At 41.2% G+C, this 27,749-nt stretch overlaps 1 long non-coding RNA gene across 4 annotated transcripts in view; it reads left to right on the forward strand.

Moving 5' to 3' along the window:
* The window catches only part of LOC139619215 (uncharacterized), a 56,196-nt gene extending 28,809 nt beyond the window's left edge, over nucleotides 1-27,387 (forward strand). Inside the window, exons 3-5 of one of the 4 annotated variants that reach the window (XR_011690239.1) lie at nucleotides 14,731-14,868; nucleotides 17,281-17,368; nucleotides 18,304-25,786. This is a non-coding gene — a long non-coding RNA (uncharacterized lncRNA). The other 3 variants (XR_011690233.1, XR_011690227.1, XR_011690221.1) reach the window with 3 other exon arrangements.
* Nucleotides 27,388-27,749: the final 362 nt, after the last annotated feature.

Raw genomic sequence — 27,749 nt, forward strand, 5'->3', positions numbered from 1 at the left:
GAGGAGGTGAAAGCTTATAGTCGCATATCAGAGCTCAGGGATTCACACTCATTTATCTCCATTTCTCACACACGGTGTCTAGTAATAAAGGCTCAAGTGAAAATGGTGTTTATCATTGGAATGACAACATCTCCCAGATGCTGCAGAAGAAATCTAGAAAATAGATAACGCATTACAATAACAAGTCCTTACTCTGTGGAGAATCGAATTAAGAGAGCCTTACATCATGATAATCAAGCGGAGGTGGACTGGTTCATTTAGACCGCTGGATAACAGAGCAGAGGGAGGTCTGGTCCGGGGGACCAGGGTTAGTTGCAGTTAGACCTGCTGCATACATCAGCAGACATCTAGTGTGGGGAGCTTTACCCCCTAGTGGTTTAGTGCAGGAGTGCACCCTGAGCCGCTTGAATACACAGAATGGAAAATGTGTTTTAAGTGTTTTAATGCTTATTGCTGCAGTACAGTGAAAACACCCACTAATAACTGGAGGCTAGAGTTGAGCTGATTCACAGCGAAACAATACGAATTGTGGGGTTTGTATGGGATTATATATTTGTTTATATGTGCAGATGTTCATATGTGCATTTGTGAGGAACAACTGTGATGGTGGGACATGTTGTGTTGTTGTGGAGAGTGTGTCTGTTCTGGTGTGCTGCTTTCCTGCTGCTCAGCATTTCACAGGGCCTCGGGGGGACATGGAGAGGGGGGCATATGACTGGGCCATGCAAAGCTGAGCTAGTCACTCCTATCGTTCCGCAACAGAGACATCCCTTTGGCGTCCTTCTGTCTCTTCATTGTCATCCCACTTCTCAGCACAGCGGCAGACGAAGCGTCGAGCCTGATGTGCCTCTCCATGTTGGTTTGCAGCTTCAGATCCTGTTCGTTTCAAAGCTGGTGACTGCAGAGCAGGTGCACATGTTGCCACAAGGGCAAAATGGACATCTCTGCACTCCTCTCTCAGCAAAGCTCTATGCTGACATGATAATTTACCACCCACCAGCACATACTATGTTTGGCTCACTCTCTTAACATTCGCATGACCATGCAGTGATTTATTGTTGCTTTGATAATTCTTCAAGGATGCAAGGTATGCTCTAACATATAAGAGATTGAGATAACTGATGGTGACATGTTAAATTTCTGTCTCATTATAACAGCTGCAATATTATATATATATATAACATATAGCAAACAATGTGTGTATATATATATATATATATATATATATATATATATATATATATATATATATATATATATATATATATATACACACACACACAAGAAACTAAAGTTTTTTATGCATATAATAACACAACACATAAACACATAATTCTATATAAAGGTAGATGAAATGTAAGCAAATATATGAATAATGCAGAGACATCTTAGTCATTCAACATGTTCACTTCACTAAACGTCACTAAACACATCTGATTATCGAGTCCATCCAGGGTAAATCAATGTGCCATTTTAAAGGTAAGATTTCATTAATTGATTCCCAGTGGCAAAGTTAGTATGTTACAGCAGACTAACAGAGTTGAAAAGGGATAAAGATCTATTATAAATGATGTAAATACAGTCAAATAAAATTAGACATTAAGAAAATAACATTCAAAGTTATGTATATTGCTTGAATTATAACACCTATATTATACATATCATAGTTAGCTTTTATTTATACTGTACATTTGCATATTGCAATGTTTATTTTGTATATTTTACATTATACTATTATTATACAGTTACATCCCTCCTTCTGTTCACCATCCCATGTGTTTATCAATCATTACATTTGTAATTACATTACATTTATATATTTCTATATGCACTTTGCTACTGTTTGCAGTATCTGGTTACATGCAAAACTGTGTTTTGTTGTACTGTGTGCAACAACAGTAAAGTTGAATTTAATCAAGTTGTGCAAATGGCTGTTCAAATAAATATGTAATAGTCTAGTAGTGCAGCTGCGGGCCTTATTAAGGTATTGTGAGTCAAATTCACTTGTTGTGAAGATGCACACGGAAGTTTTGGTAGGTATATATTGTGTACGCTGAATACATAACATAAACATGATTACTGTAGAAAGGAATTTACATACATAATATCTCATTCCGGTTTCTGTATGGCACATACAAAATAAACTGATGTTGAATGAGTGTATTTGAGGAAAAAGCAAAAACTGCATGAGAACCGCATGAATACTCCATGGATGAAAAAAAATATCATGAAAATGTGTTTTGCATAATTACACTCGGGCTCATATGGGCAGCCTGTGCTGACTGTCTTCTCTCTGTGCTGTAGGAAAAGCAGTGCATTGTTTGTGATGAGCACGAGTGCCGACCTCTGCCCTCTCTGGTGGCCTCTGCAACCCCCCTGAAAGTTCACAGGAGGGTCAGAGAGTCCTTGTGCCTCTGCAGACACTGTGTTGATGGAACCCCCCTGCCCCCTTTGCCCCATCTTACCACTGCACCCCACCCACCCCCACCTCCCTGCAAGTCTGTCTGTCTGTCACAGTCAGACACAAACATACACAAACAAACCAACCAAACAAAACCTGGTCACGATGTGAGCATGAGATTGAGAAAATATTTCAGGTCTGACAGTGTTTGGCCATTAGTTCATGTCAGGACTGAGCTTGAAATATATGGGGTCAACAGCCTCTACTGATTAAAACTAGATTATCAGATTAAATGATTTATATTATGTATTGTGGACAGACTAAAATCTTAACTTATCTGCACACATTTAAAAAAATGAGGCCTATTGTGTTTTTGCACAGTGATCAATGATGCCTGCTTATTGTGAGTGTCACGGTGAGGCTTTCAGGGCCTCAGCTGCTGGGACAGATTCATGCATTTTACTATGCTATGTGGCTTCAAGCACGACCATTGGCAAATGGGGTTGATGCTCATCACATGAGGTATCACATGCTGCTAGGCAGAACATCCACCATGTCCTGTACATGAGATATGCTGCTGTAACATGGAGATCATTTTCATCTGGGGAAGCCATTAATACCACAGATCTCACAGACCTACTGATTTCAGAGCGTAAATTATTTTATGCAAGTCCAGAGCATGGCAGAGGGCTCTGGGATTGCTGCAATAGTTTGTTTAGGGATCAGATTAGGCCCCATGTCATTTCATGCTAGAGATGATAATAATGGCTGCCACTGCCGAGATGACTGTTGACATCATTACTCATGTGTTCTGCCACACGCATCAATCATCCCAAGCTGTACAGACGCTCCTGAGGTGAATGAATTTTTCACTTTGGGGTTCAGCGCGGGGTCACACAGACACATACCCTCACGTATGAGATGAGCACAGCAGGTAAACCAAAGGACTTACTCCACTCATTTTTCTTTTCTTCTCTTTTTTTTTTTTGTCCAAAGTATCAGGTTACCTGGGCTTTGTTTAATTCCTTCCACTCAGCAGACTGATGTCTTACTGTACATGTTTTCAGGAACGTTTCTTATCCAAAACACAGATGTATGATGTTATCAAGTGCAAGGACACGCTGGGCCGCAGATATACATAATATGTGGAAAAACTGTCAGCTGGTTTGAAGTTTTGTTACCTTTCAACACAAATTTTATTAATTACATGGCTAAGTCCTTCATAGGATCATGAGTGGCACATGGGTAATAATATCTGTAACCTTGCAATTTTAGTGCCATGTTCAACCCACTGGGCTTTAGAGGATAAGTAAAGATAATCCCAAATGAAAGATAAGGCCTCCACAAAGCTGCAGATCAGTTTGTAAGATCCGTCTTCTCCTTTTCGGATCTCTGGAAGCCATGAGGACAATACAGATGTAGATGTGATGGTGTATCATGTTTTAACAGAGGTGTACTCCAATGTCAGGAAGAGTGAAGGTGTAAGAAAGGCAGGATTTACCCTCCTAAACTGTGTGCTGTCATCTTTACAAAGTATGTTCAGGGGGTGTGAAAAGGATCATTAGTTGTGTGGCAGCGGAAGCAGCCGTGTTGTCAGCTACCTGCTATTTACTTCCCCTCATTACTGTACGCTGCCTGGCGCTGGTGGGAGTGTCAACATCATTAACATGACTGTCATTAGTCCTGTCCCACACTGCATGGAGAAGTTAGTCCTGCGGAGAAAAATGAAGCGTCTTCCACCACCAACCTCTCTGCTTCTGCAGCTACGGCGCCGTGAACACCTCCATTCAGTTGGACTTAATAGTGAATATGCTGCCTGAGAGGAAGGAGCAAGAGCTCTGCACAGTGAATTGAAATATCTCCCAGCTAGGTGCTAGATCATCTGTGCAGTTGATGAAATCTAAGAGAAAACGATATGATTTAGAATAACATAAAAATATAGAATGATACAGTATGATACAGCACAATAAACTGGAGAGATGCTCAAAGTGTCAAAGTGTGACAGAGTTAGCTGAGTATAAAATCTGATACATGTGCAACAGTCAAAATAGCACCAATAATCCCTGTATATTCACAGTTGTTACAGATGTGGAACTGTAAAAAACAAAAAACATCCTCATTTTGCCCAGAGGTCCCTGATTTAGAACATGAACTCATGCATGTTGTTATTATGACTTGAATTAATGATGGAAAAAAATAATAATCTCTGGATTGCACCTCTGTTGTTGTATTTACCCACAGCATCACAGTTTTGAATTGGCACCTACAGCAGGATTAAAACAAACAGGCTCTCTCACACCTTGTCATCTGCCTGACTTGGCTGGATGTTATTGTAGCCAACTTCAAGGCCTCAGCAGCAGCTGCAATCACTTATGGTAGTCTGCCTCAGTGCTCAGCCCCTTCATGCCCCCATCTAGCTTCCCATCAGCCTTGAGGGGGTAGAGCTCCTCGCACTCAGTTTCAACCCTCCTGCTCTCTGTCTTGCCTCGCTGAGACCTCCTCGACCTCTGCAGAGGTGACTGGGGAGGTGGAACAACCAAGAGCACAGCAGTGCAAAGCATGTCCCAATGCAAACTGATTCTAAGTGGATCCACATACTGTGTTTCCATATGCCTTTTGTACAAGCCTCAAGTCCACAGTGGGCTGGGCTTTCAGAGGCACAGTGTCGTCCAATGGCAGCACCGGGATCGCTGTGTGGCTCGTCTGATTTACGGTACATCATTAAGTCAGCGCATTCCTTCTCCCTGTGGCCCAGGTGGCTGTGGGGCCTGAGGCCCAGACTCACAGGAGCAGAGCGGGTCTCTCTGTGGAGCACAGCACAGCCAAGGGGAGCAGCACATAACACAGAGGAGCAGCTGCACACCAGCGAATCCAGCCTCCATACCACAGCCATGCCACATCCCTCCATTACAGGAAGCACTTAATACAATACATCTCAGCACCTCCTGTGTCTATGACGGATATATGTTGTCTTATTCTTAGGTCCACAATCCTGTTTTCATTCAACTTCAAGTGTGCAACAACTGAGACCTAGATTAAGAACTGCAAAAGCAAAAGGGTGCCCTGACCTGTATCCTATGCACCAGCAGGATCTACTCCCAACGGGCAGGTGCATTTCACTTTAAAATAAAAATGAGCCACCGTGCAGTTGTAATGTAAAGGTCTTATTGAGGAAAATGCATTGGCTCGTTCCTGTAACAAACTTTCATTTTACTGAGGATTTATGAGTTATTTTATTACATGTTGTAATTAGTCATTTACATCCTAGTGAATGAATGATCTGCCGACATCATTTTTTTTCACGTCCAATATCTCAGCCATCGCAAACAACTGAGGGTGGCATGAGTCACGGGAGATTTTTGGAGCTGCTTTGCCCTCTAGTGGTAACACACAGTGTCAGAGTCCTCATAGACATGAACCCCCACCTCCACCAACACACCACCAGGCAGCCACTGCATGAACCACAGCCTACAGTTACAACTCTTTGAACATGTAATAAGATTGCTTGTCAATCTGCACAGGATTTCACATCAACAGCTTTGTAATTTTCTGCAGACCGATAGTAAAAGAAATGAGCTTTTAGAGATTTCAGCACTTTATGAAACTTTACAAGCAGACTTTAATATTTACAAGGCTACTAAAAACCCTGGCAGGCCTTTCAGCTCTGACCTACGCATTAGTGACATACTGTGGTTTATGTTGGGGAAAGAGGCGGCTTACAGAGACTGGCTGTACAACTGTTTGATTTATCAGTTTTATGGTTTGTTATATAACTTCAATATACATGTGTAAGTGAAGAAGAAACTTAGCAGCAGACAGGACATCCAAACTGTCCCACTTCAACATAATCATGATCAAACAAACTGTTTAGCAGTGAAAGGTTTTTATACAGAGCATGTGTGGTTTAATTTAATGTTTGCTGATGTGTGTGTGTGTGTGTGTGTGTGTGTGTGTGTGTGTTTAAGAGAGAGAGAGACATGCACAAAGAGTGATATTTTATTCACTATGAACTATGAGTTCATTCAGGAGGGAAAAACATTGTGGTTGTTTCAGCTCTTGGCTGCAGCTCTGGGAAATCGAAACAGTGTGGTGATGAGGTACTTCCTGCACACTGTTCCTTCGTGTGTATGTATGTGTGTGTGGAGCCACTCAGAAATTGGCGCTGGTGTTGGTGAAAAGCTGCTCGGCTCCCTCGCTGACAGTGGTAACGCGAGACAGACAGTGTGCCATTTGCTGTGTGTCTGACTTGGATGTCTTGACCTGGCCAACTGGAGAGGTCTGCCTTTCAGCTCTGGCTTATCTCGCTGGCACAGCATTGGTCACTTCACACCCAGCCACTTGATCAGCCACATTTAAATGGGATCACTGAAACAGAGGCTGGTCAGTCTGCAGCATTTTGTAACGATGTGGTTACAGAACATAAACCTGAAGTTTAAATATCAGTCTTTACAACAAGTTAAGTATTAATTTGTTCGTTCATTTGTTGTTTCAGGACTAGACTAAACTATTCCAAACTAAACCCAGATTTTAATATTAATGCTCAACCTCCAATGTAATATCTACTCACATATACCCTTTGTTAGGAACATCTGTAAAATCTAATGAAATCCAATGCACCAGCACAACCATAAATTCCACCTTTACAAAGATAATAATGTTCAGTTTTGGTTGACACTGTCAGAGAGGTGTTAGTTATAGTACATGTTTATTACTGAGGTTGCAAACAGGGGTAAGTGTTGTGCTGGACCACATTATACTGAAATGTGTTTCTAATATTACCCTTATGTTTGTAAATGAGCTGGGCTCCTCTCAGTCTAATGCAGCCCAGTTCAACACAGCTGCAGCCTCAATAATAAACATATAGTTAAATCACCATCTCTGAGACACTGTCCATCAAAACTGAATATTATTGTCTTTGTAAGTGTAGATTTTATAGCTGAGCTGTTGTATTGGATTATATTTACTTTACCCGTGTACCAAATAAAGTGGCCACTCAGTGTAATAGCACATTTACCCATATATGCAAACATTCCTACAGACCTCATACTTATTCAACATATGCTACATATTGAAATAGCTTAGTATTAAGAATGAGGCTACTGTCACTGTGACATGTTAGTATACATGTGATTATTCACAAATCAAAGTTATTGTCTTGTGGCTACTGAAACATGATTATACACACTGTGTGCAGTGGCGCACTATTTTGCAGTAAAGCTCATGACCTCTGAGCTAACACTGTCATATACTGCAATTCTGTTTCTAAAACGTTGTATTTGACGGCACAGAAACATAGTCCTCAGGCTCGCTCACTTCAGACTCATCTTCATTTTCTTAGTTACTGTCATTAGTGTCAAAATGTTGCTCTCAATGAACCTGTCAAATCATCACTGCAATGTGTTGCTGCTTAACTTCTTCCTCCTTGTTTCTGCATTAATTCATCGTATCGGTGACAGAAATGAGGCAAAACAAGAAAACACATTACCTGCTACCTGCATTTCATGAAAAAAGAAAATGACTTGAGGGCTCAACTGAATAAAGTGAATGAATTAGACATGGTGTAACATGGTATTTGATTGAGGCTTAAATACAATTGAAAACTGTGCCCATGATATGTATGGAGACATGATAATGCTCAAGAAATCTCACAAGTCTGCAACGAGCAACCATTAAAACTTCCAGCAAGAAAAATACTTTGGCATCCAGGTAACACCCACACACAAAGCCCGAGCCTGTTTGCTGACACAGTAAGCCTACACCCGTCACACAAAATAAATGTTCTGCCCAATAGGAAAGCAATTTTGCAATGCATCACTTTAAGTGAGTGGACCTCTGTGCCACAACCAGTGTCTCTTAACCTTTCCTTAATTTGTCTTGTCTTGTTATGAGCTCACAAGAACAACAACGTCCTTTCACTATCAAGTCGTACGAAGCACTCAGCCCGCACAGAGCTGGGCCACGTCAGGCTCAACATGAGAGTCGAGGGCAATGCTGAAGTCAGATTTTGTTGTATTGCTCCTTGCTAGAGTCCATGCAGCTGCCGCCCCCCCCTCTGCACCCCTTCATTTGGGCTTTGAAGACGCACAGAAATACTGCATCGCAACATGAATCCAACACTCTGGCCCGCGCATTGCTTCCTGTTGTCAGAGTGCCATCATTAGTGCGTTCAAATGAGAGGTTAATAAAGAATAAGTTACAGCTTCAACTTTCACTACGCTCGTGATTTAATACCGCCACCTTTCTGCAGCACACAAACATCAAACACTTCGTTTCAACACAGAGCTGATAAGGAAATGTTATCTCAGTGTGAAGGAGGCGGCGACCTCCCCTCTGGCTTGTAAGAGGTTGCAGGAAAACATTTGCAGCATTGTCCAGCATTAGCATCCTCTGAGAGCCAAGGATAACAATTAACAGCTCGTTTACCACGACTGTAGCGTGTGAGGTGAAAATATGCACATGGAGGGAGAGAGTACTGCGTGGCTTTATGCGAGTCAGCATTGAGAGCAGAATCACAGTACAATGCTTCGGTTTCTTTTCAGTATGGCATAAAACGAGCGCCTTGTCTAGGGAGTGCAGCTTTTCCACTTGTGCGGGACATCATCGCTCTTGTTCAACAACCTGACACATATTTTGGTAGGATTGTCGCCACAAGAAGGAAGTTGTAAACCAGAGAGGCTCCCAGTGCAGGAAGCCTCCTTTCATTGTTGATAATGTCACCTTGAAAACATGGTGATCCTCAGTAGACCCTACACAGAGCTCACAGTAAGACAGGGAACAATGTGTGCCAAGGATACTCTTTGGACTTACATACCAGAAAATAACAGAATGAGAGAACCTGATCACAAAGTGTATCAAAAAATGTCCATCTTGTCTGGAACAGTTGCAAACAACATGTTTCAGATTGGCAAGTTTAATTTTTAGGACTTGTTTATGTGTTGTGTTTATTCCCTCTCATTCCCTGGACACTTTGGTAACTCCAACCCTTCATTAAGCCTTATTACGCACACCACTCACTCAACATCTGGCTTGGGGCTCCCAGAATGGCTCATTTGCCGTGCCTTTTATTGCAGTCATATAGTTGGAGTTGTAAATGCCTGTGTGGCTGTGTATTGTTTTCTGTTGCGGGGAATCACACAGTATTCTCAGCAGTGACATGGAGTGTTAATGTGCAGAAGTTACGGTCTCGCAGCCCCATGCAAACCTCTCAACAAGTCTTGGTAAAGCTTTTATCTGCAGGTGGGAAAACGTTTTTGAACCAAAAACAGTAGTGTCATTTTTGAATTATAGCTTTATTAGAAAATGCCATCAGCACGGACAGTATTTAGACTTTAGTGGAAGTGGGTTTTTCAATTTGGCCCTCGGCCTGTGATTGGGTGAATGTCAGCAGAGTAAGTGCCACGAAGTGGAGGGATTGGCAGCTCTATAACTCCCTCGGACAGGTTTGTCATCTGTGTCAATGACCCACCAGGGAGCTGGCCCTATTATCAAACCCAGTGCTGATGGATGACCACAGTTCCAGCTGTTAAAGCACTGTCAGAAACAGGTTCCTCCATGGCCCGTCACCCAGTTTATGTGTGTGTGTGTGTTGATGGGGATGAAAAGCCATGGTCAACCTTGGTTTCCTCAGTCTGTGGGCACTGGTGAAAATCAGAGCTGGAGCAGTCATCATTAACCTGCAGGGCCAAGTCTGTAACAATGCAGTTTTCTTTGGCTTTGGAAGGAACATTCACATCAAATTGGTTTTGTTTTTTTTTTTTCCACACAATAATGTTGCATTTTCATTATTTTCTAGTCTCACAGATTTCCTCTCGCTACAAATACAACTACTTCAGTTAGTAGGTTTTAAACAGGGAAAAACTTTTTGTTCACTTGACAATATTCCCACAACTTCTCAAGGTTTTCATCAATTTGTGATAGAGGCTGAATAATCTGTTAGTCAAGAAGTCAAAACTCTAAATTCCAGCACGAAATGTTGGATATAATTAAATCAAATCTTTTCTTTTAATATACTGGACACATCCATGAGTTAGAAAAGTGGATTCTTTTCAAACTGGTTTTGTAAAGTTCACTGTGTGACAAGAGAAAAATATATAATGCAATTTAATTGTTATTCTATTTAATTTGTCTAGAATACATCTACATCAATATTTACAGTCTTTTGAACATGAACAGGGGATTTTAGATTTTAGATTGTGATTTAATTGCCCTAATTCTGATGCATCAGCATCAAAATTACATAAATATCTCATGAATCCCTCACTCAGTGGGATGTAAGGTTTGAATTACTGATAAAGGTGAAAGTGATTAATACTGAAGGACATTATGGAGGTGTTACAAACCACATGTCAAGTGTTACTGCCTCAAACTGACACCCCTCTCTACACAGCCTCATTGTTCTGCCTCGCTTCTCTCAGAAAATGTGGTTCGTAGTGGCTCATGTGTAAACTACAGTACATCGCAGGAAGGAAGAGGGACCTGGTGGTGGGGGTTGGGAGCAGGATCCCAGACCATAAAACCTGGCAACCGCCCTCCTGCATTGTTCACCACCACCAGTCCAGCCCAGTTTCACTGTTCTCTCCCTGTGCTCTGTGTATCCTGTCCTTTTTAGAGGTAGTAAATGTTGTCGTTCAGCAGACAAACATGAATCCAGAGCAGGCTGCTCATCTTGCCTTTGTTGCTACCATGAAGACTCCTGCAGGCAGGAAGACAGTTGTGCTTAAAAAGCAAATAAATAGCCTGGTTATAAAGTATAACACAGGCTCATATGGGTCGAATCACAGAAATATCAGATTGCATGCAGCATGCATTACAATGTAGTAAGAGCGCAATAAATACATAAATACAATTCCCGCCTCTCAGCTTGATGTCAACACATCCAAATCTCCTCTTAGAGCACCACCTTGTGGCTGGACTCCTCTACATCCTGGAGAGCACACACTGCTGCAGTGTCATGTGTCAGCAGAAAGAGACCGTGATTCAAAGTGGACACAATATTTGACTTGATTTGATTCCTTTTGATTCTGATTTCTCTTTTACTCTGCTAATATACAATAATTTTTGCAGTACATTTTTATTGTCATAATGCTAATATGAATGATACTTTCCAAATTATTTTTAAAGCAAAGAATAGAGTACAGAATAAAAAATAAAAAATAAATTGAGAATAATCATATAATAAATGTCCTTGCATCACGCTGGTTGTTCTTCAAATTAATAATCCCTACCTACTATTTCTATAATGTTACCACAAACTGTGTCTATTAAACTGTGTAAAAACTTCACTCACTTAACCTGGTTCCCCTGCTTTCATGCGCACCACGAAACATTCAACAAGACTGCAGCAGGACCGTACAACTTTTGTGGAATGCAGATGCTTCTCTCTCAGTCTATTTATGTGATTTAGGGCTGTCAGGGAAGCCAAACAGCAGGGCCCAGACAGGAGGCTGGACATGACAATGAAGCTGAGGTGCTGCAGAAACTGCTCCCTCTGCTGGCGGGGCACAGAGCCATCTGCCTGAAAACACTGCAGGGAACATGATCTGCACTGAAACTCTTCACCTTGTTCTTTGCTTATGTTTCTGTGTGTTTGTATCCTGCAGACTATGCTAACGTGGATACATGTCACATGTCATTTGGGAATGATGAAATGTTACACACATTTTCTTTATTTTTAGGTATTCTGGGTCAGTTGTCACATTTTTCTCAAAGACATCAGTCATACTGACACATTAATCTTGATTTCTTTAAATATTATGTCCCAATTTCCTCACACACATTTACTCCCAGTTGATCTAATAACCACATGACCACTTGTTCTCCTACAGTGTCAATCCCTCTGCTTGTTTCGCTCCTCTTGGCACAACCAGAACTGTAAACACAGGGCAGAAAACAGCTCTGTGATCCCAGCTGCAAATAGAAAGCTGAGGACACAGCAACATTTTTTACAAACCACTATACACTCCACACTAAATGCTGCCTTTTTCTGAGATCAGAAGGACTGATGAAGCCTGTCATAATCATTTCTATGCTACATTAACAGAAGCAACACTGTAGTTTGCCTTGGCAGATGCAAGTGTTGCTGCACGGCCAGAAGCATTTATAAACTCCAACCTCCACTCCTGCTGAAGTGAAGGGTCAATGTCTGTCTGAGTTTAAGAAGTTTCACATCAAGAACACTTAGAGCTGCTTTTCTGATTTTCTACTTTTGCTCTGTGGAAAAAGTAAATATTCATTCAATGTTTGTGGAAGTGTGAGACCACTTTCATTTTCTCCCTCAAATCCAGGGCTTATCCAAAAAATAAAAAATGAAAGCCTGCAAGCCTATCAAAATGTCAGGGTCTTTATTGGAGTGTATATTTCGTATCCAAGATGTTTTGTTATTTGGGATAACTACATTTTATAGTCCTTTATCAGATCAGAGAGCCCATGGGAAGCCCACAGTTCCCAGGCACATGGTCTGTATTTTCAAAATCAATTTCTGTCTCACAGTTGGTTGCAGTGCCACTGAAGTCATCAGGGTCACGCACCTCCCTCCGTAGTCGTTTGCCAGCCGCTTCCAGCTGAAAAATGGTGCTTTCTGGACTGGAGGGGTATATGTACAGAGATAGCTTGACACAACCATTTGTTTGGCTCAGGTGAATACAGCCAGACAGCAACACAGTCCCTGCTCTGCAGCAGGGCTTGCACTATGGCCAGATCCTACTGGACACTCATTCCTCAAAGATGCTCTGAAGCTCTGCTGAGATACCCTGCTGCTTCACTGTACCATATGTGAAGAGACACAGCCATGGATCTAAATTTAATAGTCAAGAGTTTAGCTGAGAATGAGTGGCAGGAGTTGTCGGTAAAAAGCTTTTTTATGTGGAGAATATACGCTTTAAAGTCAAATAAGGTGATGCCAAATAAATGTATCATCTTTCTGTTTTAGAGTGTGTAATCTTAGTGAGTCCTTAAAAAGTCTTACTTATGTAAAAGAAAGGTGGTATTAACACAGGATTTTGCTTTTATGAGACTTCTTCTTTCACAGCATCATTCTTCATGTTTTAAAAGCCCTTCTTTTTTTTCTTTTACATATTATTAATCCATTCACCTCAATATACAAGTTTCTACTGTCACCGTAAAAAGAAAATACTGCACCAAGTATACATTTGTGAATTTCAGGGGCAAGAATGGCCATGGTGATAAATACAATCAATAATAAATAATAATTACAGCCAGACTCTGCTGATAATCATGCTATCATGCACAGATTCATTTCTCTGCTCTTTATGAACAGTGTCCTGTGCCTTCACATTAAGAGTTCTGCTGTAACTATTGTGTCGGCTGTCACAACTTCTGGGCCTGCAGTAATATTCATGGCTGCAAACGACAGAAACAGCTGGGCACCTTGGGTCTAATGAATTTGATTCAGTATTAGTCGGGGTTACTGCTCGGCCCTGCAGGAAATGAATTGCCCTTTATTTAACATTACAAATTACAGGTGACCCACCGTGAGCAGAACTGTGAGTTTGAGTGGTGCGACAAATAGATTTAGAGGGGCAATGATTCCCTCCTAGATTCCTGTTGTGTAAATGCAAGAGATTAGATGACAGAGGATATTAGGAAATAATTTGTGATTCCCACTGTGATACACCTAATGTGGTTAAGAAGCAATGAATATGTCTGTTTTTTGTCACAATTAAATCAAATCAGGTATTAGATTACATTATATTGATTTGTTGTATAGCAAATTGTCATGTTGAAGGTGCTAGCTGAAAGCTAATGAGGATACAAGGTTAGCATTGCTGCAGGGGTGGATTTGTTGAGGTTACAATGTGCTGGTGTAAGTGCTACAGGTCTGGGCCGACCAACACCCTCATTAGACATCCTGCACCCTGTGGTAAGGATTAAATCCTCACTCCTTACTCAGTATAGTCTTTTGCCAACATGGGTGCCAGTATGTAATAACCAAGCTAAGTGCTGTACTGTAAAATCCAGTTGTCAGCATGGAGGCTGAGTCATGCAACAGCCACTTCTAACTTTGTTCTCTCAGAGATTACTCAGCCCAGATCGGCCACATCAGTCGTGTGTTAAGATCATATTACCTCAGAGATAAATCCATCAGTCCCCTTGTGCATGTATCGAGGCAAATGTGCTCAAACCGCGCTTTACACCATCTTAGGCTGTCTCTCCAGCCAGTGATTCGGCCTGTTGAGTAATGAAGTGTTGGAGTTCAGTAATGAGACTGTTTACAGGGCGTGCTTGTTTCACATGAATCAAGCCCAGTGTGTGGTTAGATAAATACCAGCTTGGCCCTGCACGAAGCCAGTCAAACCTTCTCCTCTGCTCAGGAAATGGCAGCCAAATTCCTGTGGAATGAATGAAGAGGAAATCTGCGAGTGGCAGCCTACCACGAGATCACTCTGAAAGGAGAGGGTGGAAAAGCGGTGGCCCTTCCTCTGGCGTGGACCTGGGCCAGGGCTCACTAGGTGAGACTGATGGAATAATAATACACATCCTGAGTGTTCTTTTCATTAGCAGCACGGTTTCATGTTTTTCATCATCCTGCTGAGAGAAATGTAGAGACCCTTATTTCTGAGCTGGACAAATTACCCTTTCCCCTCTGGGAGATGCAGCTGCATTCAATATTGTGTGTGTGTGTGTGTGTGTGTGTGTGTGTGTGTTTCTGTGTCAGTGTGTTTTAAGCAGGGGCTATGGCTGGATACAAGGATTTCCTGTGGAAATAATAATTAACCAAAACATGCACACAGGGCCGGCGATAAAGGCACGGCCGTCTCACTAAATATTGTCTTTTACAAGTAACCGGGTACCTGGATTAATCTCATTTCCTACATGAGATTTCAATGTGAAGCAAACATCCATTAGGATATAAAGAGTATTAGTTTAAATCCATGACCTCAATCTGTCAGTTGTGTAAACCTCAGTCCAGGCTGTGTGAACTAAAGTGACAGCATGGCCGTCCGTATTTTGAACACATTATCCGTGATTCATATTCGCCCTTAACCAAAGCAATCCCTCCATTAACTCCACCTGCAAACACCTCATATCCCAAGTGACCTATTTTCCCAATTACCAGTGCCATTACTCTGCACTTCACTTCCACACTAGCCATCAGCAGACATCCAGATTAGAGCAGATTTCATAGAAACTCCTCCGACGGTTACATTAGTGTACATTTTTCTGCACTTATTACAGAGCACAGAGACGTAGAGTTACAGCACCTCTCAAATGAAACGGGCTTGAGTGATAAATCTCTAGCACTAATGCACATGCTTAAGAGTTTTTGACTGTAAATAAAGTCATGGGAGACATGCTGTACTTACACAGGGAGAGCCTAAAGGAAATGGTTTCCCCCTTGAAAGAACATATGGGTGTGTATGTCTGCAGCCAATCAGAATGCATGTTGCAAAAGCCTTTTTTCTCTCTCTCTCTTGGAGCCCCCCACCAAGGCCTCAGTGCTGCTTTGTTGTGTGATGTAATGCAATATTTGACAAATTATGACCTAATGACACTTGACTCATATTGATAGAAATAATCACTTGTTGCATTTGTTGGTTGTGTCAATTTCTCCCCAAAAAAATAACGAGCTATGGTCACATTTTCAACAATAAAGCAAGCGGAGCAAACAGCTGTGTGAATGTTAGTCAGATAAGCGGGATGACAGTTCATTCTGGGTCAATATATAGCTTTTCATCATGATCATCAAAGCGTCATCCATCTCTCTGTGCAAACACTGGTGACACCTTAATTGCCTTTGATAATACATTCATCCTGTCAAAACGAGCCGATAATCAAGTCGTTTCCACAGCAGCCATCGATGTCTCTGCTAAACCTGTTACAGTAAGATACCTCAGGGGATAATCATCCCATCTCTCATTTTTTTGTTGCTGCAAGATGTTCATTCTTTTTTTTTTTTCAAAATGTTACACTAAATATAAACTGCAAGCTGTACCAACATTGCATATGTTTAATGAGTGAAAAGGAGCAAGGGAAGAAGGGAAGTCTTAAAATAAGTAGCCTGATGGAAATGGTCGACCACAGAACATCCTCTTATGATGATGCTGGTCGATACCGATATCAGTATCTGAGAGCTTTAAAAATTAAATTTTTGCTTTATTGTTGGTTTGCGTCTTTGTTTTTTGTTGTGACTTGTTTTTGTTCTGTTGTGTTTTCCTTGTTACATACAAAAATGATTTAAAAAGAGTTTACATAAAACATAAACACATGATATAAACAAACGTGGATCCCATAGATTTGAGATACTCACTAATCTTCACCTTTTGCTGTTGAAAATTCCTCTAAATGATCTCAAACTAATTCAGTATTTCTTGTTACTTATCAGGGAGCATTTATACAGATACTGATATATCTGAAATAAGTTCATGTCTCCCAAACCCTACGCAAACATCAAAACTTACGCAAATACAACCAATGACATAAACGAGAGTGGACTTTACTAGTAAAGTTCTCGTATGCCTTTTGTAAAAGACAGGTTCACAGTCTTAGAACAAAGGATTTTCTTGTTGTGATTATTCTTCCTGTTCTCGCTGGCTGCTAAGAGATTTCCTAATGCACTTCCAATGTAAATGATTGGGGACAAAATCCACAGTCCTTGTTCTGTGCAGAAACATATTCTCAAGTTCATCAGAAGCTAATATGAGGCTTCAACACTAAATTAGACAAGTCATCATGTTCTTGTTTAAAGTTATAGACCTTTCATTACCATCGTGCCTCTTTTTGTTACTAGCCCTCCCACACAGATCAGCCTGGAAACAAGACTTGGACTGCTGAAGCCTGACATTAACTTCAGGCAAACCATGGACTGTATTTTTGTACAGAATGAGGACTTTAGCTTTTGTCTCCCTCTCTTGTATTGGAAGTGTATTAGGAGGACATCTCTTCACGGCCAGCACGAACAGCGGGGATGATTGCAGCAAACAAAACCAGTTTCAGTTGACATATGGGCATGTAAGTATTGTTTCAAGACAGACCCTATCCTTTAAATTCAATAATAGTTCAATTTGAATTATTAACATCTGAAATAATAAAAAAAAATGCATATGCACACAACCTGAATGATCAATAATTTTGTTATTGTTATAAAGTTTAGAGAGTAAACAACTTATAATACAGCATATTTAACACACACCACTGCTCGTGTGAGAGTTTCACTTTGAATTTCTTTGCACTTAAACTCAAAGATCTGCCGGCTGGAGATGTATTGACTATTTAGTTTAGCTTTCACTGGAGCGGAAACCACCTTCACGCAGACCATCAAGTGCTAATTGGTTAGGAATGGACCAAAAGTATCAAGGAACAGACTCCAGATGACACTCCAGTGATGGAAACATCCTTTAAGTAGATGTAGCAGTCGGCTCCAGCACACAGCACCGTGCTTCATCTGCTTGTGATGTCTGATTACACAAGCAGTGAGTGCCAGCTGAAGCACAGGGTTCCTCTGTAGCATCCACTTCTCCTTAATGAAGTGCACTGCTGCCGTGGGGTCTGTGTGGAACCTATCTGCTCGGCCTACGTGGGAAAGTTATGTGAGGCGGCGATGTACCGATGGGATACAGTACAGATGGAGCAATTAAAGGCGAGCCACAACAATCGTCCTTTCTGAGCCAGACATATTGGAGAATGAGCAGGAACAATGCATCCCGTTTAGAATATTTTACTGAAGTTCACAGACAACAATATAACTAGCCACAGGAGGACAGAGAATGTGAGGCTGCAGTGAAAATAGCCAGCAAGTCTGTGTTGCTTAGGGATTTCTTTATTTCGCTGTTACATGCGTCTACACATTGTTAATATTTGTTTCCTCTGTTCTATATGTTAAAACAGGCCACAATGAATACATTTCATCATCAACCACTGCATTATTTTACCTTTTTACTCCTCAGTGATTCCCAGTTCTACAAAAGCCAAAATCCTACACTGGTTGAAGCCTAATGAGAGGATTGGTGCACCACATGTTCCAAAAGAGGACGACCTTGTTCCCTAGTCTGTCAGAAACCCTTTTGAAGATCAGACCCGGCTGCCATGGCGCCCTCTAATAGGCTCCTCAGTCTCCTCAGCTCAGTGGGAGAGGGACAACAGCAGGAGGGAGTTGTTGGGAATTATATTTTCTCTCTCATCATGTGGTCTTCCCTTGACTCGCTGTGCTCTGGAGGTGTCAGGACACTGAGCCGAGGTTGATGATATCAGGCTATAATTAATACAGAAATTAAATTTCACCCACTTTGCGTCCTCCCACATTTGATTATTTTTGTGTTGATTAACATCATAAAGCACCATCTCCTCCCTACGAAACATTTTAAACTGTTTACTGTCTGTGCGTCACCAACTGAAAATAGACACATTCGGCTTTTAAAGACACTATCTTATGTCCTTTCTCAATCATTTCAGCAATATTTCAGTTAACGCCTTTGTTTTTTTCTTTATGCAGCCGGTTTTCTCTCAGATGTGTCTCTCAGATTTTATATATATCAGACTGGTAATAAAAATTATTTTTGCAACAGTGTGAGTTACCTCTCTGATGTTCTGCGGTGGAGGTGTGTTGCTACAGCAGGAACACAGATGGCTCTCACACCAGACACTCTGCACATCATTCTATTATGGCAATTAAAAGAGGGAGACCTGGGGTGCAGAAATGGAAAGTAACCTGCTTGGCTGTACAGTACAGCTGAGAGCTATTTGGTCAGCAAGTTCCTATCAAGGCCTCCAAGCTGTAACTGAGTCATATCCATGTATCCTTTCCTGTAGTGGGACTTCAATTTTGATAAGCAGCCAAACTCCTAGCCTCAATTGTGTCCTCAGCACTGCATACATTACTTCATGATTCAGGCACATAGTGTTTTCTAATTAAACCTTAGGAGAAAAAGCTAATTTTTTTTTTAACCTGTTATCTCACAGTGGGTTGTATCTTCAAAGGTACTTTCATGGTCCCACAGATGTATTCTGTCTGTCTGAAAGATGAAATATTTCCACAAGCTAGACTAGTAATAGGTTACATTTGGGAAAATATGCTTACTTACAGTCTTTCGCATCTGTACCGTAAATAAAAAGCTACAGCCAGCAGACAGTTAGCCAACATAAAGACTGCAAACAGTGGGAAACAGCTAGCCTGGCTCTTTTTCCCGGTATTTTGTTCTCTGAGTGTTTGGATTTTCTGTTTTTTTGCTCCTGCGTTGTTCCTGTTGAGTTTCCTAGTGCTTCTGTTTTTGTTCCTGCATGGCTTTTTGGATTAGTTTCTTAGTCTATTTTGTTATTGAAACATAATTTTTCCACCAAACCCTTTTTGTTCTGTCTGCATTTAGGTCCAGCAATCTCTAAATGTAAGTGAACAAACTGACCCAGCAGACACGCTTTTCCTCAGTTTGCCTTTTTCTTGGGCAGATTTTAATGTGATTACAGACACTGACTTTGCCCAAGAGGTGGTTTTCTTCAGGTGGAAGTTCAACGCCAGCCCTGCTCCATGGCCTCTAGTTACTGACTCTGTTACTTCAACCACCTGTTCAGTCAAGCCTCAATCCTCCCAGCCAGAAACCCAGTCAGCTAGCTTCCGGCCTGCTAGCCGCAAGCCTGTTTCCCAGTCATCTAACCTTTGACCTGCTAGCTCATCAGACATTTTCCGTGTCAGCTAACAGTGAGCCTGGAGTCTTGAGGCCTCTTTGCATGTTGGCTGATCCCATGTCTGATTCTGGCCTAGAGGAGCCTGAGGAGTCTCCTTTCAGGGGAACTTGCCTGGGCATTTTTCTGCGGTTCCGAAGACATTGAAGACATTATGGTTCTAATCACCACAGGAAGACTCAACGTAAGCCCCAACCAGCCAGATGTCCCATCTGTTCCTTAGCTGGTGTCCTGGGCAACATCTCACCTGTTCCTGCGTCAGAGGTTCCAGTACAAGTCTCGCCTGTTCCTGAGTTGGTGGTTCTGGGCATCCGTTCCTGCATCAAGGGTCCTGGTCAGAGTCACACCTCTTCCTGTGTTGGCCATCTTGGACAACGCCTCCTCTGGTCCGGTGTCAATCACACCGGATAATGTCTCACCTGTTCCTCAGTCTGTTCCTGAATCGACTTCCATGGCTGATGCATTAGGTGTTCCCGGTCGACAATTTGCCAGCTCCTTTTGTCCTGTCGTCTCCAGTCGCCGGTCCGCTCAGCATCGGCTCCTGGTTCCCAATCGGCAGTCTGGTCAACCCCTGCATTTACTCTCTAGTCGGCAGTCCTGCTGCCTCCTGGACATGATCTCCTGTTTGAGGTCTGGCCACCTCCAGCTCATGATTCCCAGTTGCTGCTCCAACATCAGCTCCTGGTATCCATTCAGTGGCCCAGCTATCTCATGCACCTGACCATCTGTTGTCAGTCCGCCCACCTCCTGCCTGGTTTTTCGGATTGGTTTTGTAATTTTTTTTTCATTATTAAAACAACAAACCCCTTTATGTATGTCTGTATTTGGGTCCCGCAATTTCTAAACATAACACAGACATGTAAACACCTGCCAAAGTGCTCAAAACCACCTCTGTGGTAGTGCAGTACTGTGTCTCCAGGATCACATTTGCCATGATGACACATTTTGCCCCAGACAGACATCATCATTGCAGGTAGACAGTGAGATTACACAAATACATATGAAAATGCAATTTGTGTCTGGATAACAGGTAACTCTATGTGACGAATCACGTGGCAATGTACAAAACGCTGAGGTCACAGATGGGGTTAATAAATGCATGTGAACATTTAAAACATCCTGAAGTAGTTTTCATGCTCTTATGCACATCATTAGCCTCATACCAAGTGCTTTACTTCTGCCAGTGCTGCAATCAGTTTCTGATTATGTTATAAAGACTGTTTCCATAAGAATACTACACTAAACAGTTGGTTGTGTATTAGATGGCCAAGCTCTTTCTTAGAAATAAGATGACACACTTATGTTTTTGTTTAATAATGAAAAACTGAGACAGTGTAGTACTGATCTGCATTCATCATGATGAGAAGAAGTTACTTGTTGCTTCTCAGCTCTGGTTCAAACTGTAATGGGCACAGCAGCAGATTTTACAAAGACCTGCCTAATGAACACTGAATTGTGTCTGTGGAAAAATGCAGACAAAGAGCTCAAAAGTTGTGAAACAACAGTGAGTTCTAGTTGCAACAGATTCACAGTCTGAGCTGGAGTAAAGATATAGATCACGGTTTGACAAATGATTATGATGATTTTGATATTACCCGCAGACAATTCTATTTTTTCATTTCCTGGTAAATTGTCTCAGCTCCAGTCCTGTCCTGGTGGGCTTCTCTCCCAGTGCTGTCTCCGCTCCATGGTTTTTATTAAAGCTAACATTTGTCAGCAGGAAGATGGTTGATATGCAAAGTGTGGAGCGGCGCACACCTCACGCTTTAGTAATTCTGGCTGTTTGAGAAATGAGATATGAGGAATGCCCTGCTACGACACAACAGATAAGAGACATGAGTAATGTTCAGAAGATTTTGGTGTTATTACTCTTTATTCTGTGTTTTTTTGTTTGTACCTGAGTGTGTTTTGAAGAATGATGTTACTAAAGAGAAATCACTGCGCTCTGATAGTGATTGTGAAAGAATGTTATTAACAATTTAAAAGCAATTTGGATGCTTAAATAAGGATTTTATAAGAATAATATTGGATAAACTTTTTTTTCTTGTGGAATATGCATTGAGAATTTGTTAATGTACTTAATGATGGATCTACTTCATGCATCTACTGTATTTTTTTTCTTTTTCTTTTTTTTTGGCATGGGAATTTAATAATCTCAAAATTTAAATGAAAAGAGGAGTTTGCTGTAATGCAATAGATAATGTTTACCGCAGTGTTCACTGGAGTGTGAATTAATTTGCAGCATTCAGCCACAATATTAATGAACAATTATTTATCACAAATCTGCACCATTCATACTTTTGCAGTCTGTCACACAGTGTAATTGCAGCCCAAATGTCAATATATTCTAGGTGTCACATGATTCCACGGAAATTAAATTAACCCAACACCTTTGTGCTGGTGATGAGATGAATTCCGGAGGACTCATTGTTTCTAGATTTCAGAGGCTATTACTTTCCATTTTTGTGTTTAATTTGTTTAGAAGAATGATTAAAATGTTCAGACTTTTCAGTGTGATGTTGATGAGACCAGAGGATATTTTAGGTTGAGGAAATAATATAAAACTGGTTAGATTTCTCATAAATGTATATTAAGTTGTGACTCAGACATATAGTACATGTTTGTCTATGGTAACAGTTCGGCTCCTGAATTATTATGTATCATCAAATTAAAGGGACAGATCTTTTTTCTCCCCTGATTTTGTTGTCATTCTAGATCTGTGACACAATAAGGTACAAAATGCTATATTTTGAAAGTGAGGCGGGCAACATGAAGCGAAAGAGCCATGCTGTGTGAGGAAATTGTTCTGCTAAGTGACTCTTCCCCTCACATTGCCAAGCAGCGTCTCTCCATATAAATGGCCATCCAGGCTATTTGTCAGGAACACACATCAATCTTTGTGTGTACAGCCACAGAGCCAGGAGGCGAGTCGGTGAAGGCTGCTGTTACCAGTCAGAAATGTGTTGAGCTTGTCTCCTCAGGCCATCCTCGTTCTGTACAGTATAGAAGCACAAAGCTGGAGCCACTGTTCTGAAGACTGGTCACTTTCATTAGGGAAGTCATTAAAGGAATTACAGGAGACTGCTCATAGATTTTTCTTGGATTATTGTACTTGGATTTAGCTCTGTTCATCAAGCATATAACTGAAACGCTGCAGCAGTTGTTGTAAAAGTGTTTGACTGTGTGTCTCTGTGTGTGAGAAAAGAGGAGTGCAATTTTTATTTTTGTATCACTCTTCTTTGCATCTGTGACTTGCTGATTTCCATGTGGCCTCCTTAATTATACCAAGAGGAAATATGAATCCGGTCAGGAGAAGAGTGACTACAAGATTTGACAATCACTCTGCACTTGGTTGGGTTGTCCCCCAGAACAGACTGATTTCTTCCAAGAAAGCATTTAACAAGGTGCCGACAACCTTTTAGTTCATCCTGGTGCAGTCATTCATTCTACACCACATCAAGGTGCTGTCTCTGGTTAAGATCTCACAGCTGTGCAGAAAACTAGTGCAAACTAAAGTCTTGATATGTTCCTGCAAACATGATGAGATCAAATGATACATCTCACGCTATTCTATATCATTTTAACTGTCACCAAATTGTCACTGTCACCAGTGTGTTGATCCTACCAACAAGTCTTGCCTGTTTAGTCAAAGCCTGATATAGCTTCTTCCTGTGAGCCACAGATTTCTGTTGTTGTCCTGTCAGTGACACCATCGCACTGGGTGACATGATCCTTTGTTATGATGAACTTGAACACAGTAGTTTATTTTGAGTTAGCATCAAATACAGTATCTTGCTGTAAATACTCATTAACACATACATTTGTATTAATCCACAGTAGAAAGTAGTTCCCCACAAATGCATTATTTACTTCTGTTTTAGTGGTGTTTGCTAAAAAGCACAGTGCCCAGCTGTTTTAGGAAACTTTCATATATATTGTTTTACAAAATGAAACTATATGTGTGACCTGCTTTCAAAGATTAACATCATCAGTAGGAACGTATAGGCCTCTGGCTGAAACATAACTGTTATGCACACAGCAATAGCAGAAAAGAGAGTTAATGTGCCCAGAACGTGACCTAACCTGTTGTGCAATGTGTGTACAAAGTCTGCACGACTAAACACAGCAAAGAGTTTGCATCAACAAGGTGATATCCAAATGAAATCAATCACATGGAGTTATTGACAAAATATCCTCTACACAAGGTCCATTCATGGGCTCTTCTGGAGCTTTCGATCAAATAACACAGTCTTCCACAGCAGATGAACTCACCTAGTTGTCATAGAAATGTAGATGCTTATATTTTTATTCCTCCCTCTACTTTATGGGGTTGGGGAGTTATTGTTGTTGAAAATTAGCTTATAGGATGGACAGAATTGGTATGGAGGGTCAGGCACAATTTCACAAAGACTTTCAGGAGAAATTTTCTTTGTTTTGATCATTTAAAATAAAACGTAACAGAATGAAATTTAGTTTCTCTGCAACTGCACCTTTCCACTGAGATGAGTGAGCCATCAGAAACATAATTTATAGATCCTCACCATCCAACAGAGACCTTTATGAGGGAGTTTCAGAAATGTGCGGTATTAATGAAAGTAAAATGTCTGTAAGCCCAGAGTTTCTACTGAGCTAATACAGAGAAATGTTGTCGTACCGTGGGATATGCACCTCCAAATAGCTGAAATACAACATATTCTCCCACAATTCTTTATCATTTGACTGATGCATTGATATTTAGTTAAATCAAAAAGCCTTTCAAATTAGAGCCTACACATTTCTCAAATCTTCCCGTTTTGTCTCATCAGATTTCCTGCATGCAGTGTGAAAACACAGAAACATTCACATCTGTCTTCAATGTGGTTATTTTTTAAGGTTTTGTCATCTGATAATAATCAGTTATCATAAAAGTGGCATATCTATATGTGGATTTCCACCAGTTTCCCCCTCCATTCATTTTTCATGCTTATATTGTCATGACCTAGAAGAGAGTGTGTATTCAAGGGGATGTTTCTGATCCCGTGTCCTGAGCTGTGGAATAATGTAAGAGCACTGGTGTGTTGCTGCTGCGGCTGGGGGAGCGTGTTGCCATAAAATATTAACGACTTGGAAGCCACAGCCACATGACAAGATGAATGTAATTGGCCCTCGCAGCTCTATCTGTGCATGTTAATGAGATGGGATGGTATTTAAATCAGTCGCGCCCCAGACACTGTGGCTGCAGTCTAGAAAACCACAAACAAAGACGCAGTGAGAGAGCAACGGATGCAGTGAGATAGATACAGAAAATGTCACTTATTATTCAGTTTTGGTGGCCTGCTACGAGCATCTCTTTATATTATTATTGTTTTTTGTTTATTTAAGCAGAACATTATTCGCAGCTCAGCCTCTGAATGACTTTGGATTGAAATAATAGGAACTAACACTGAGTTAAATTAGTTTTTCAGAAGATTTGAAGTGTGAAACTCACAGACAGGAGATGCTGAGGAATCCAGAGAACCTGTGGACAAAAGCTAGATATAAAGCTGAGATAAAGATGTGCACCTGCACCTGCGCAGCACCTGTCCTGCCAAGGCGCTGGGGTCGAGCCCTGGCTGTCATTAGCGGTCTGGAACAAAGCTGTAGTCCCTCAAACTAAATGTGACCACCTCAGGAGAAAACACGGGGCTGTGGTAACTGGAAACAACAGCTTCAGTCTGCTCTCCCAGGGGGCAGGACTCCAGAAATGTACCAGGTAGCAGTAATATACCCTAAATCTTAGAGGGAAAGAAGGCCAGCCTGTTTTCAGCGATGAAGCCCAGTTAAAGTGTGGATGAGAGATTGTGTGTGTGTGCGTTTATGTGTGTGTGTGAGTCTCAGATTTCCGGAAAACTGAATGAATAAAAAAGTCAGCAGATGGGAAACTGTGTCACTTTACTTTCATTATTCTGACAACATTTACCTTTTATGTGACAGTGCTGTGGTCATCCTCACCAGCACCTCGTAAAACTACACTCATGTCCCTTTGCTGCAGTCACGTGACACTCGACGGACAAAGGTGTGATGCATCAAAGCCCCAGACAAAAATCTTGGCATGCTGTGTTTGTATCTGTGTGTTTGTGTGTGTGTGTGTGTGTGTGTGTGTGTGTGTGCAGACAGGGAGAGACCTGACGCCAAAGGGTGGGGGAAGTGCAGGCAGGAGGACAGATGGTCTCCCTCATGGTGGCTGAAATAAAAGAGGGAATTAGAGGACTCCAAGGTGTACACTCTGACGGCAATTACAGCAAATAGATTGGAAGTGGACCTCCAGGCACCCGGGGAGGCAGCTCTGTGGGGGAGAGCTCCACCTCACCACATCTGGTTCGTACACCCTGAAACCAGCCAAGAAAAAGCCACACACCCTGTCTCTCCTTCAGCTGAGGTAGGCCTCACTGACCATTAGCATACCACTGTATATTAGAATAGGTGTTAGACCATAAAAAAAAAACAGAAAATAAACTTCATATGCGCTGTAGAGTTTGAAATGGATTTCTATATTACCATTTTTCTTTAGTTTGGATATGTGGCTGAAGGATTTGCAAAACCAATTTCAGACATCCCTGGGAGATGTTTTGGTTAGTTATTCCGCTGCCTGCAGGAGTTTGAAAACAGTCAATTATTTTTGTCTTGCTTGCTTCCGCCCATTGATTCTCAAACGATTTTCACTGCCCCTCCAAGTAAGGATATGCAACAATTGAATTAAATAAGCCCACCCAATCGATATAAAATACGTAACACATCCACACTTCTCTTTCATAGCTTCTGGAAACTGAGAATTCATTGCCGATGAAAATGCAAACAAAGTCAAAGACACATTTATGGACCTATGAAAGCTGTTATGAAGTTTACTGATAGCCATCAGATATTTTAAATATAACATATTTAATCCATTACTTCTGCAAAAAAATATTTATGCACAGAATCTCAAACAGAATTTGGGCTGCTTGTCTTACTTTTCCGAAGCTATTTAGAGCAGTCAGGATCAGCAGATTCCATTAGCCCTGCCCTGTGGCTGAATGAGTGAAATACCATTTAGAGAATAAGTGTCTCTAACCCCAAAACCTCATGTTCCCATCAATGCATAAATGATAAAGACACAGTCTAATGAAACAAAAGGCTCCCTGCCAAAGTCGGCCATAAAAGTAACATTTGGGCGCGAAAGACCTTAAGCTCATTCATTAACCTCAGGACAGTGTCTTCACTGTTACTCCCACACTGTACACTCTGCGGTGCCAGAGCAACTGATATACACACAAGACATCAGTAATAAAAACTCAAGTGAGTCAACTGCATCACTTTATACTTCAGAAAGTAGTAAGTTCCAGTGGTCACATGCAGCCAAAATCAAGATTTAAGGTGATATGTTTTATGAAAAATAGGGCTTTTGAGTCAAACTTACAGTCACTATAAGAAACATGCATTACATCATTACTGATGTTTTAATAGATGCAGGAGCACAGAAAATAGATACTGCAGATGTTCCTTGTTGGTTACTAATTCAGAGTCGTCCACTATCGTCGGCGTCATGTGTTCCCATGAAGATTTACACACCAGGCTTAAAACAAAATGAGAAATCAGGTTTGTATTGTATACAATGTAAATAAGGCCGACTTTTGGCCTATGAGTTATAGCCTCCGGAACTGGCTGCTTTTCCCTTGTTGCATAAATTCATGAACAGTAAATCACTTGCTTCTGAAAAGGC

The sequence above is a fragment of the Trachinotus anak genome, unplaced genomic scaffold, assembly GCF_046630095.1.
Source record: "Trachinotus anak isolate AG129_WGS33_773 ecotype Australia unplaced genomic scaffold, CSIRO_AGI_Tana_v1 ptg000001l, whole genome shotgun sequence".
Lineage (NCBI taxonomy): Eukaryota > Metazoa > Chordata > Actinopteri > Carangiformes > Carangidae > Trachinotus > Trachinotus anak.